The sequence below is a fragment of the Hippichthys cyanospilos genome, chromosome 18, assembly GCF_059441005.1.
Source record: "Hippichthys cyanospilos isolate Australia breed blue-spotted pipefish chromosome 18, RoL_Hcya_1.0, whole genome shotgun sequence".
NCBI lineage: Eukaryota > Metazoa > Chordata > Actinopteri > Syngnathiformes > Syngnathidae > Hippichthys > Hippichthys cyanospilos.
Genome location: NC_142386.1, coordinates 9721612 through 9734342, shown reverse-complemented (window position 1 = coordinate 9734342; position 12731 = coordinate 9721612). Strand labels below are relative to the sequence as shown.

At 37.6% G+C, this 12731-nt stretch overlaps 1 protein-coding gene across 2 annotated transcripts in view; it reads left to right on the top strand.

Moving 5' to 3' along the window:
* Window positions 1-12731, top strand: part of pcdh1a (protocadherin 1a) — a 134567-nt gene that overhangs the window by 91993 nt on the left and 29843 nt on the right. The gene's annotated exons all lie outside the window — the stretch shown is intronic.

The following is a 12731-nucleotide window of genomic DNA, read 5'->3' as shown; positions in this document are numbered from 1 at the left end:
GGAATTCATTTTCTTAACCCAAAAGCTAATCAAAATGTTAATCCTGTGCTCTTCCCAATTAGGTTCTCGCACTGATCCTTCTGTATTTTCCAAAAGCTGACAGCACCAGCCTCCCCTGACACCAAAGCATATTATATTTGTCTACCACTTTTCATCATCTCATTTCATTTTGCCAGAGGAACTATTAATTGATGTATTTTGTGTGTTGTTATTCCACCTAAACAGACTCACCATTAGAATCTAATCTTGGGCAAACCATTTTTTAATGTAGAAGGTATATTGTACTATACCACAGTTACATTGTTATTGTTATTCACCCACAATGATATGGGAAAAAAATACACAAAATGTGCATATAAGGGTTACACATACAAGACACTGCATACTTTGATGCCCACAGCCTGACACTGTTGCTGTTCCTACTGATCACTTTTTAAAGGGACACTGTGCAAGATTTAGGCCGTATTTATTAAAAAGGAATAAATTAAATGATTATAAAGTTCAAAAACTTGCACATAAATATGTTCTTAACAACCAACAGTATGTTTTAAATCTAATCGTATTTATAGTTATCATTAAATTATATTATATGGGGGGTGGCACTTCTCCGAGGTGGCCATGTTTGTTATAGCTATTGACAATTGTAAATGCAGTTCTCATGCTGTCCGTAGTGAAAAATGGTCTAAATCTTACACAAAATCTTTAACAAAAGACTCAAATTTGCTGATTCAACTGGCAAAATTGTTTCATGGACCAAAATTTATGGAGATTTGTACAAAATGTAACGTTTCCAAAGAAGAGTGCAGTTTGCTGCTTACCAAAGCTTGAATTTAGAATTTTCTTTAGGATAGCTAAATAGTTACAGCCCTAGTCCAAGCTTATCTGAGTCACCAAATTGCTTTTGAATCTATTTGGTTATCGCTTTTCATATATGTCATTTAGAAAGACAATGAAAATTGTTCAGTTTTTTTTTCCTTTTTGAGTTCCTTTATCAAATGTTGCCATGAAATAACAAAACTAAATCAATAAAACAATTTCATGGCATCCATCAACATTACCTACTGGTGCAGGAAGGAGGATGTGTTTGTCCATGCAGGAAACTGCTGTGATTGATTCATGCAGAAAAAAACAAAACAAAACATAACCAATAGATTTTAATTGTTTTTTTCTTTTTTCCTTTCAAACAACTGATCAGGCATTTAAGATGACTTCCTTCATACAGGGCTGCCATTATTGCGAGTTTTCTGCGAGTTTGCTGTAGCAGTGGAACCGGAATCATTACTAGATGATGGCCCGCAGCTCACCAAAGTGAACCAAGCAGAATATTTTCCCCACGCCGCCTTGAAATGTGTTCCACAGTGAGACGTGTCCTTGTAATGGAGAATAGACATCCATAGCTCATCGCAGGACAGAGGGGCTGACGAAGAGCTTTTTGTCAAAGGGTGATGCATTCACGGCAGCACTCCCACATCCTGTCATATGGAATGGCGTGAACACTCCGATTTGTCATTAGATGTGGCAGCTATATTCACACTTGGTGGGTCCCGCCGCAGTAATACTTGATTTTACTGTAACAACATTATGGTATTTCAAGGCCAGTGCTTCCAGTGAAATGAAATTTTCTTTGGGGTGGGGGGGAAGGGAAGGGTAGCAGCGGAAAAGAAGCGCTCCAGAATAGGTGACACGGACAGTGAAGGATGTGAATTCAGTCTTGCCTATCAAGACCATTAGGACCTGTGTGATTGTTTTTTAATGCATTCACTCCGGCCGTTTTTTCTCTCCATTAACAGTATGTGAACAAAGGGACTTCTGGTCTTTATCTACCTCCCTTTCCTCTTCCCCTGTCTGATCACTTCATCCTCTACCCAAACCCATGCTGACTCTACTGCACTCTTCTCCCCTCCCCGCCTCTCGCTTATGTTCTTTCCCTCCCCCTCTGCAGCGTGTCCCCTAGTTTTCTGGTAGCTGTGTCTCTTTGATAATCCAAGACTCTTTGAAGACTCCAATTCCACACTGCTTGCCTCCGAGCTATTGCACCTACAAAAAAACAACTGTGTGTTCGTGTGTGTATTTGTGTGTGTGCCTAAGGAGAGCCAAGAGAGCAGTAGAAAGGATGTAAATGGAGGACATGATTGTGGAATTTAAAAAAAAAAAAATCATAATTGTATATGCATTTCCTGCGTAATACCTTCTGTCTTTATGGGATTACAGACTATGCTGGCTGGATATATGAAACAGTGCACTTCTTCATTGTCAACTTTGTTGGTTGAGACAATGTTTCGGGGGCTTCATCGGTGGGTACTCATTGATCCCAGCTTACATATAGTAAATGCCAGGGCAAGTGAACTCCATATGAACGTTGGTATTTTTAGCCCGTGTCCAACATTGAGCACAAACACAACAGTTCCTTTTAGAATTGAACGGAATAATGTTTTTTTTTTTCTGTAGTATTCCTGGAAAAATAGGCATACACTTATGCATTCCAAATAATAGATCTCATACTATTTACTATGGTTAAGTAATATATCATACTAGTTTTAAAATTAAATAAATGATGCTGTATTCACATACCATATTTTTCAGAATATAAGGCACACAGGATCAAAAGCCAGAACAACAAAAATTTAACAGGAAATCTATTTTTGTCATGTATAGGCCACGCCCACCTTTAAGCCACAGGTTAGGTCAGGGGTAAGGAACTCCGGTTCCTCAAGAGCCATATCCTGCCTATTTTCGATGTCTCCTTCGCATTTCACACCTGGTTCAAATAATCAGCTCATCAGCAAGCCCTGTGGAAGCCTGATAACGATCCTGAATATTTCAATCAGGTGTGTTGAATGTGAGACATCAAAAACAGGCAGTATATGGCTCTCGAGGAACTGGAGTTCCCTACCCCTGGGTTAGGTCATTAGATATTTACACACAAAAATGGTCCATGGAGGTTTTGAAAGTTGTTCTTTGACTTTAAACATTTTTTCAAACTGCCAGGTTACAGCAACATCCTGCCTGCATGCTTAGAATTAAGAGCAGTACCAACACACCTTCAACACAGATTGAACATACCTGTACCATTACAAATAGGATCAGCACCAACAATTTTTCAACATAATGCGACACTTTGATTGTTAAAATACTGCACCAACACAACAGTACCACACCTGTTTGTGTTAACTGTAGAGAATGCCCGCTGGTGGTGAGTAAAATAGCAGTTCAGAGTCAAAATGCTAGTGGCTAGGAAAATAAAAAAAAAATAAAAACTGCAGATAAACCACAGGGTTTAAAGCAAGAGAAAAAAGTAGCAGCGTGTAGTTCAATATTTACTGTACATTATTCTGTATCAATTCAAATGTTCTGCACATTATTTTTTTCTTATGTTGTGTACATTGCTTGGAAGATTGTGACGAATATTATTCAGAGCTTGGCAATTTGTCACCAAATGTATCCATCGCTAAGGGAACGCCCACCTACCAACACTATCACACTTTCAGCAAGTGCTCTATTATGTGAAGCCTCATGAAGATACATATACTCAGTAGGACCATTCATGCTGCTATAAGGCTATTCAGGTTAAAAAGTGCATTGCGGCATATTAAGTGATGCTAACCTATATAGCAAGTAAGTTAAGCTTTGTTCAATTTCTAAACCATGTTTAACTCTATTAAGTATTTTTGCTATTATATAATTATTTGTGCACAGATGTACCAGACTTTTCTCACCATACTGTGAAAGTGACCAAGAAGGAATTTAAAAGATGACTAACTGAAAAGGAGCGGCTTGGTGACGCACCAGTTAGCATGTCTGCCCTACAGTTTCTGTGTGGAGTTTGCATTTTCTCCCCTAGCCCGGGTGTTCGCTCTGAGCACTCTGGCTTCCTCCCACGTCCCAAAAACCTACATGGGAGGTGTATTGGACTACATAAATTGTCCTGAGTTATGATCAGTGCGTGAATGTTTTTTCTTCTCCGTCTGCCCTGCAATTGGCTGGCCGCCACTTCAAGGTGTCCCCTGTCTGTAGCCCATTGTCAGCTGGGATAGACAGCAGCATGCCTGCGACCCTTGTGAGGATGAGCTGCAATAGAAAATGCGTGGATGGACAAACTGAAAAGCTGACATGCTTACATAAGGAGTACCAGATAAGGTCTCCTGTCAAAGTTTTAGAAAATACAGTTGAAGGATTAGAATAGAAATACAAAATAGTCTAAAAAAAACACTGTATAACCAATGTGTTAATCGGCTAATGTACATCATGTTTGATGTGACTTGAGTGATAATAAATATGTTAATAGTTGGGTTACATATCACAGTCAGGAGTTACCATATTTATTAGACCTTGAGGTGCATTGCATTAAAAGGTACAGTTTCAATGACTCGGTCTATGTTTTGGGGAATTTCCTATAAACTAGGGTGCACCGGATTATAAAGTGCACTGAGTTTTAAGACAGGCAATTGCAAAATGAGGCAAACAAACCAATGCCGCAAAAAAGTCAAAACTTGTATTCAACATAAAATTGATGCGCACATAAGTGCACCTTGTTATAAGACATACAAGGCATACTGTATAAGACCGTTGATTATTTAGATAAAACGTGTTTTGAGTATGCCTTATACTCCAAAAAACATGATCATTTGAAAATAACAAAATATTAGCTTTGGAACGACTTGTGAATAGACGAAGGAAAAGAAGATAGGGCAAGGTTCTAGATTCAAACAAACGGGATTCACATACTCTGCTGTCCGTCAGATAGAATTGTGTCAAGGGTCAAAGTTTATTATTGCGAAAATAATTTCTTGTGCCCACTTCTTGTTATTGTGCCACAACCCTCCTTTTACCTTTCATAGAGTCCGGCTTTTCTCTCTGACTCGGCTGCTGTTTTCACCATTCTTTCAGTCTCAATCTGCAGACCCTCTTCTTCTGTCTTTGTCTGCAGCCCTCCCTGTTTGACTCGATCACTTTGGCAGAGGAGTTTGCCACTGGGATTTTGAAGAAATTGAATTGAATTATGAAGGAATTTCTCTGCAGTACGATTGGCATCACTCCCGCCACACAATATAACATCATTGTCATATCTCTCAGTGTGGGGCGAATGAAAATAGGCCTTGCACCATTCTTTCGCTCATCCTTTTAAATTGAATTTTTCATATCATGGGGGGCACCGAGACATCAACCGTTTCCTTTAACATGGGCAGGAAACCCATTTCATAATATCTGAGCGACACATAACTATGATTCACTAGAAAATGGCTGGCTTCCAACTCCAGTACACGTCGGATATACTGCAACTAAAAGTTGATAAACAGGACCGCAAATGTTTGAAATCGCAAGTGTTAAAGCAGAATATTCTATGGTATATCTTTTTTTTTTTTTTTATCAAGAACCGCTCTTATGGAGGAGCGAAGCGCTCAAAATCTTATACAGCCACCTGTCTCATTGTGTGAAGTCATGCAGACTCGAAACATTCAACTTCTAAGTCCTCCTGTTTAATTTTTGCCTGAAGAAAAGATATGACTCCCAAGCTGTTTTTGCAGAAGTTGAATTTTCCAGTTGCAAATTTTACTTGCAGAGTTGGTGATTATTCAGAGTTATGAAACGTTGTTGTGCTTTGAGCATGTTTCTGAAATTGCGTTCTCGGCATACAGAGTATCACTTAACTCTGCATAACATTTGTTAAAATTCTAGGGACACAAAGCCCCAAAAAGCATGAACACATGCATTACCCTTTTTTTCAACGTGGTGAGCACCAAGAACACAAGTAATAGAATCAAATGCAATATGTGACTATACAGCAAATAAGTGAAAGAAGTTTTAACATGTCCGGTAGGTCTTAAGGTGTGCATGATGCAAGTATATGTTACGGTAGAATACAATTGTGTTATGCTGTGGATTAAAATAAAAAACATACAGCTATATCTGGGGGGAAATGATTCACAGAGTAAGGCATTGCACACTGGGGTTACACTTACTTGCCCCTTTATACTCTTGCCTTTTGAGAAAAGTGTACCTTAAACCTTGATGTTGATCGATGTTCCGTGTAGGTTGCATCAGTTTAGGGTCACCCAACTGACCCCTAACAGTATTTGTGAAAGCCCATGTGCTCCAACAAGATACACTGTGGAGGCAATTTAAATTCTACCCACACAAAGATTGGAAAACACATACAGTATCATCCATATAGAAAAAGGAGAACATGAAACCTTAGACATGATTCAAGATTATATTCATTTGTTGTTGTCAAATACTGTATGTATCCGTAAGAAAAATAGATCCATTCCTGTACTCTATTATAATGCATTGCAGTTTTGGAACTGATAGTGCATTTCATGAGCGGGCCGCCCAAGATTTTTGTTGGCCGCCCAAACTATTCTACTTGGCTGATTTTTATATTTAACGCTACAGCATCCAAACCAGGAAAGGAAACTGAGCGTTGGCGGTCTTGCTATACGACTGTAGCAAGTGGTGTCTGCTGGAAAGAACAGATTTCCTGAAGTGAATAGAGCCACTGTTGTGTTGTGAGGGGAAGTGATCAACAATGTGCACTCCCAGATACTTCACACCGCCGCTGACTCTCTCCACAGCAGTCCCCCCGACATGAGAAATGCAAATTCTAAGTCTACCTCAACGACCACTCTGCAGAAAGTAAAAAGGTGATGGAGTTGATGAAAACGCTTTAGCATCTGCATAAGTACCGGCAGCTCAGTGCTGACAATCAGTGAGGCTTGGCTGAGTGACAGGGCACCTGACGGCAGAGTGGTGTCAGATAGCTTTGGGGTTTTCAAAAATGGACTGAATAGCTGGTGCAGAGGGAAAGCACAGCGGCAGTGGGGTCCAATGTCCCACTCGGGACCGGTGGTGCAAATCAGCAGACGCTGCACAGATTCGCTACGATCACCAAAATGGTGGCCCAGAAGTCTGACTATATCGACTCAATGAAACTGTGCGTAGTGTGGACGATATTTAACACGGAATTAGCTATGACTATTAACGCTGTAGCGGGAACAACGCATGTGATGTGATGATGCTCTGTAAAACCAAGAAACATATTTTATAACCGTGCCGTACAATTAAAAAAATACAGTTCTGTGAATTATAAAATTCAATATGACAAATTTCAGTTCACCAGCCAGAACTTTAGCGAACTTTATCTGTTCTTCCTATTTCAAACAAAATGGCAGAGCGACAGCAGGACAAAAGATGGATTTAAAATCCGTCACATATTACATTAGACCTAACTGATGAAAACGGTTGATTTTTTTTTTCCAGTTTTTTCAGCATTAAGAATAGAATGGTTTTATGTAAATTTGGTAGTGTCTATCGTAATAAAGTCATAAGGGGCATCTTTCAATTATAACACATATCAAACTCACTCAGAATGTGTTTTGAATGTTGTATGGCTCTAATTTCGGAATACTTTCATCGTGGAATCGGAGGAAAACACAGGATACTAATTTATTATATACCAAGTTTGTTGCACTATTCTGCGGTTTACACATTCAGTATGAATTGTATCAGCTTGATTGAGGATAGTTTCTTGACTACATTATCAACACAAGTCACTAATATCACAAATCATCTCTTCCTATTAGAAAGAATAAGAATTATATTCTTGTGTGCTTTATATTTGAAAGCTATGTCTGCAGAAAGAAGGATAAGGGTAAAAAACAACAAAGAATAATCAAAACAATTTTACATTATAGGTATTGTCATCTGTTTGATATTGCCATTTTTATATAATAATGAAATAATTTAAAATAAAATCATTTGCTACTGCATAATAATAATAATAATAATGATAATAATAATGATAACAATAATAATTATATATATATATATATATATATATATATATATATATATATATATATATATATATATATATATATATATATATATATATATATTATTGCTGCACCCAGTATCTTTTGGGAGCATTGTGAAATTGTGAAACATAGTATAAATGTGATTGGAATTAAAAAATTAACCGAACAGTGGAAAGCAACAACGCCTGCCAGTTTGACCGGAAAAAAAAAAAAAAAAATCCTGAATGCTGAGGGAGCGCTGTGTGGGCGGCCAAGAATGATTGGTGTTTATAATTACTTTCAAATGTGACTTGACCTCCTTGAGAAAAGACCATCCTTCTACCTGCATTAAAATCATAATATTATGTGAACAAAGAAACAATTAAAGCTCAGGGTAATTGGAAGTAGACATTTTTACTTCCCGCAAGATTAGTGGAAAAGTGACGCCAATTTGTCTTTATTTGAATTTGTCTCAAACAATGTGAGGCAAATGTTTATTTACTTACTTATGCCAGCTAGCATTATCCAGCCATCCAGTTTCTATACCAGCTAGGCTGTTTAGAGTTGTGGGAACCAGATGCCTATTCCATCTGGCTTTGGGTGAAAGGTACCTTGAACTGGTCACCTAACCAAACAAACACAGTCACTGAGTTGGAACTGAACATATACAGTCAAGTTTTGTAAAACAACCGCTACAGCACTGCAATACCAGATTTTAAGCGAATGAATGATTTGAAATGCAAAACAAGCTATATCTCTTGACTCTTTATGCAAAGCCTGATTTGATTATTTTTGATACTATCCAACAGGTCAATAATGAATAATTTTAGGATTGATTATTCTATCGATTATTTCACCGTTTAATCACATAGTCGTATAACATTTAATTTTGCATTAAAGTGTATTGCAAACCCATTTTACCTTAATTCCTGCTTAACAAGCAATTCATGTTTATTTGTTATTGTTTTGAAGGAAAAGATAACAATTATACTATGCCACATAAGAGGGATTGACGGCGAGCTCACCAAACCTTTTGAAACTAATTTAGTTACTGGTTTGGAATTGTTTTCTAATAGCTCTAAAATACTAAATAATTATAAGAGTCATCAAATAATTTGATAATAGATAACTTGTCTATTAACTGATTAAATTGACAACCCTATTGTCTAAATTTCATCATCTACACTGTGTACATCACAAGTTTATGTATTTATTTATTTTAGCCCAACCATGCTTTCTGAAGTCTAAACGTGGTGAATAGAATCTAAATTAAAAATATGTAAGTATACAACAGCCATTGCTTGTGTATGGGTTATGGGCCAGAATCTCCTGATTCTGAAGGCCCTAAGCAGATTACATTGACATGGTGACATTCAGAAGCTGAAATCTGTTGAACAAATATATATATATATATATATATATATATATATATATATATATATATATATATATATATATATATATATATATATAACATACACCTACTAGAAGCTGGCCAGCCAAAAAAATAGCTATGAAATGAGGATAATCAGACTGTTAAAAATATGCGATTTCATTGAAGTTATGAATATAGGTCAATGTTTCTGTCTGAGCCAGCAGAGAAAACCTTACAGGACCCAGCTTCACATTACTGATTGGAACAGATAGACTTATAGATTAAAGTGCGTTTTCAGTGGAAAACAATTTGCTTGCAATAATTGCATCAGACTTTGACGCTGGGATGGGTTCAAAGCATAAATAGAGGGAATTTGCCTCATCGTTCCAATACTTTTGGAAGCGAGTGCAGTCTTCGTAAGCGTTCCTTCTTTCAGTCTTATTCCCTTAGCTAACCACAATGCCTAAACAATCCACTACGCCCGCCTCCAGTCTCCCAGAATCCAATCCTTCTGCTTGTGCCCTCCAGCCAAAGTGTTGTCTTTGTCTGCCTGACCAACTCACCACTCCTGACCGGCCTCCCTTCCAATCCTTCTGTCTTGCCTCATCCCTGCAGCCCTGAGGCCTGGCAAAGGATTTGCGCTCAGTCTAAAAAGAGAATCTATTTCCCATCTCGGCAGCCTTTGCTAGTTATCATACCCTGGAAACATGCTGACTCTTTGGAGTGAAGCCTTGAGGATAAGTTTAAGTAAGAAACCATATTTGAACAACTAAATGCTACATTCACATTTAAATAGTCACTGAGCCGTAGCATCATATTAGCAATGCACCACTGAAATAAAATGCATATTGCTGGGGCAGCTGCATTGGATGTTTGATTAAATATCATTAAAAAATAATAATATCTTAGGGCATTCTTGTGCTTAGAAAACAAAGGTCAGTCATACCCTGAAGTGGACAGCACGATGAGGTGAAAATGGAAAGCGTGTGAGATTTATAGGTCCGATGAAATGGTACGTTTAAAAAAAAACAACAACAAAACTGATGGAACCTTTGATAAAGATAGACTGATATGCATTCTTAGCAGAATTAGATCAATATTAGCTTACCACATCAATGCAAAGCACCCATCTGTGACTGCACATACTGCTAATGATAGCAGCAAAGATGCTTACATAGTGAGCCAAAGCAAAGCTCTTTGCCAAATTAAATTCGTGTTTGAGTGGGTCTGCAAAGAACTGGATGGACAATATTTCAGTTTAATGCTATTTTCTATTTATTTGGCAATTGACAATACAAAACAGCACCATTCTTTCTGATGATTGAAACAAAAGGCTGTAGTTAGGGTTTGGGACTAGTCCTAAATGCAGTTAAAGGTAAATGGTTATAACTGCATCTGATAAAGAACATAAATGAATGAATCTATATTTCTTTATAGAGTATAATCTTCAACCACAATAAGAGAGTAAAAAAAAAGCCTGCTTGAGGGATTTTCTTAGATTTTTTGGCCGGTGAAATTAAAATAAGATTTAGATGACTTAATTACAGATCTTAATCGTTCTGTCTTAAAATATTTTGACGGCACTGATCGAAATATTTGCAGCGTGATGCTTATATTTCCCTGTGTTGCCGTTCAACTATATTCCTTTAAAGGGCTTATTTAATTGAAGGAATACAAATGGTTTATTCTTATCAGTCCGTAGGAAGCCCTACTCCCTTTTCTTGATGTCCGGGCATGCATACAAATCATAAGGACTATAAGGAGCCATTGTTTGGTTGAGAATCGTTCACTTCTATTTGGGAACCCACCTTCGTTTCCATTAAACTATAACGGATATGACCAAGACAGTTTTATGTTGCATACTGTGTTTGATGTATAGACATAGCAGCACTGCTTTCAGAAAAAATATGATGCACACTAAAACTCAAATAAGATGAACGATGAGGAGATGCAGCAGTACAGCCCAGAAAAAAAAAAGAGCAGTTGAGATAGCCAGAGATGAAGAGAAAACATTTTTGAAGCCCTTTAACTCCATTACGGACATAGAGAGCGTAGCAATTACCGACACTCTAAAAGCATTTTCTCCATATCTGGTATGTATGCACTAAAAGGATGATGATTTGCCTGATTTCCAGCAGGAGTTTAGTTTGACAGAAAAGTGGTTTACATGGTGGAAAGCAGAGACTCGCGGTATCGATCCAGGCTGACGGGTCCAGCCGAGGCAGACCTGTTCTGCTGTCGCAGTGCTTTCCTGACTTTTGCAAGAGATGCACGTGTGGGGGTGGGGAGTTCGATTACATGTGCAGCGTACAGAGTCATCTTTCTATTGTCGATCGGCGGTAAGTCGCCATTAGTAACCTGATCTTTAGAAGAAAGAATTTAATGGTCCCCTAACTGTATTTACAATCCATTCAATTTGATAAAGGGTGTGATCTTGAATGATTTATACTTTGCCGCCTCGTCCCTCCTCCTGCCATTGATTTCAAGATTCCATCGGCTCGCTCATTCATGCATTCGCTCTTTTATTCTTTCATCAAACCTCATCAGCATGTAACGAGGAAATACTGAGTGTCACAAAGTATAATTGCAAATTCTCTTCTTCATTCTTTTTTTTCCAACGTAGAGACCTTAAGGATTCATTTTCCGCTAAATCGCCTCATATTTCCTGTCTTTTCTGCTTTGTTAAACTTCAAAATCTGTGGAAAAGTATGCTAATATGGGGATTTAAAATCTCATTGAGGTTTGTGGCCTGATCATTGGAATCCGAATAGCTTTTTTGACGGAGAAAGAAAGAAGAAACAAATGTACCTGACCTGAATAATATTATGAGAATTAATGCTTTTTTGAACAGAAGCAGCAGTTATAAATGAATAAATAAACAAACAAATAAATAAATAAATAAATATGCATTAAACTCTGGAAATGTTCCTCACAAAGTTGATTATAAACCAAGGATTGATAATTGACTTCACTAGTCAGGCTATAATAATTTGGTTTTGAATATTTTTGATCCCTCTCAAAAAAGTGCTGAATGCATCTCTCATTACCATGATAACTGGTGGGGTGGGGGTGTAGGGGGGCGTATGGGGTGGTGGGTGGGGGTCTTCTCTTATACTCTGAAAGTTTTTGGACCCCTATTTATTCCATAACACTGGTTAGTTTATATATGTGTCCGTATAAACACTGTCTACATGAGATTATCCATAATGTGCAAGATACAATCATGGGATTAACTGAGTTAAAAAATAAACATTTTGTGGATGACTTGAGCATTTAAGTCAGAAATGTCTGCATCTATAGGAAAGGTACGTGCCAAATGTGATGCCACAACTATGATTCCGACAAAGTTTGAGGCAGATAATTCCAGTCGACCTGAGTCGGATTGCCAATCCACTGACCTACTTGGTCAACTTTTTCCCCCCCAGTCCTACTCTCAACATATTTTAAAGATAACATTATCACACAGCATGTTTATATACAAAGACATCTACCTAAATTGTATATAAGAGACTCCATATAAAAATATACTGTATGCTTCTTCCAATTATACCGTTTTTACTACT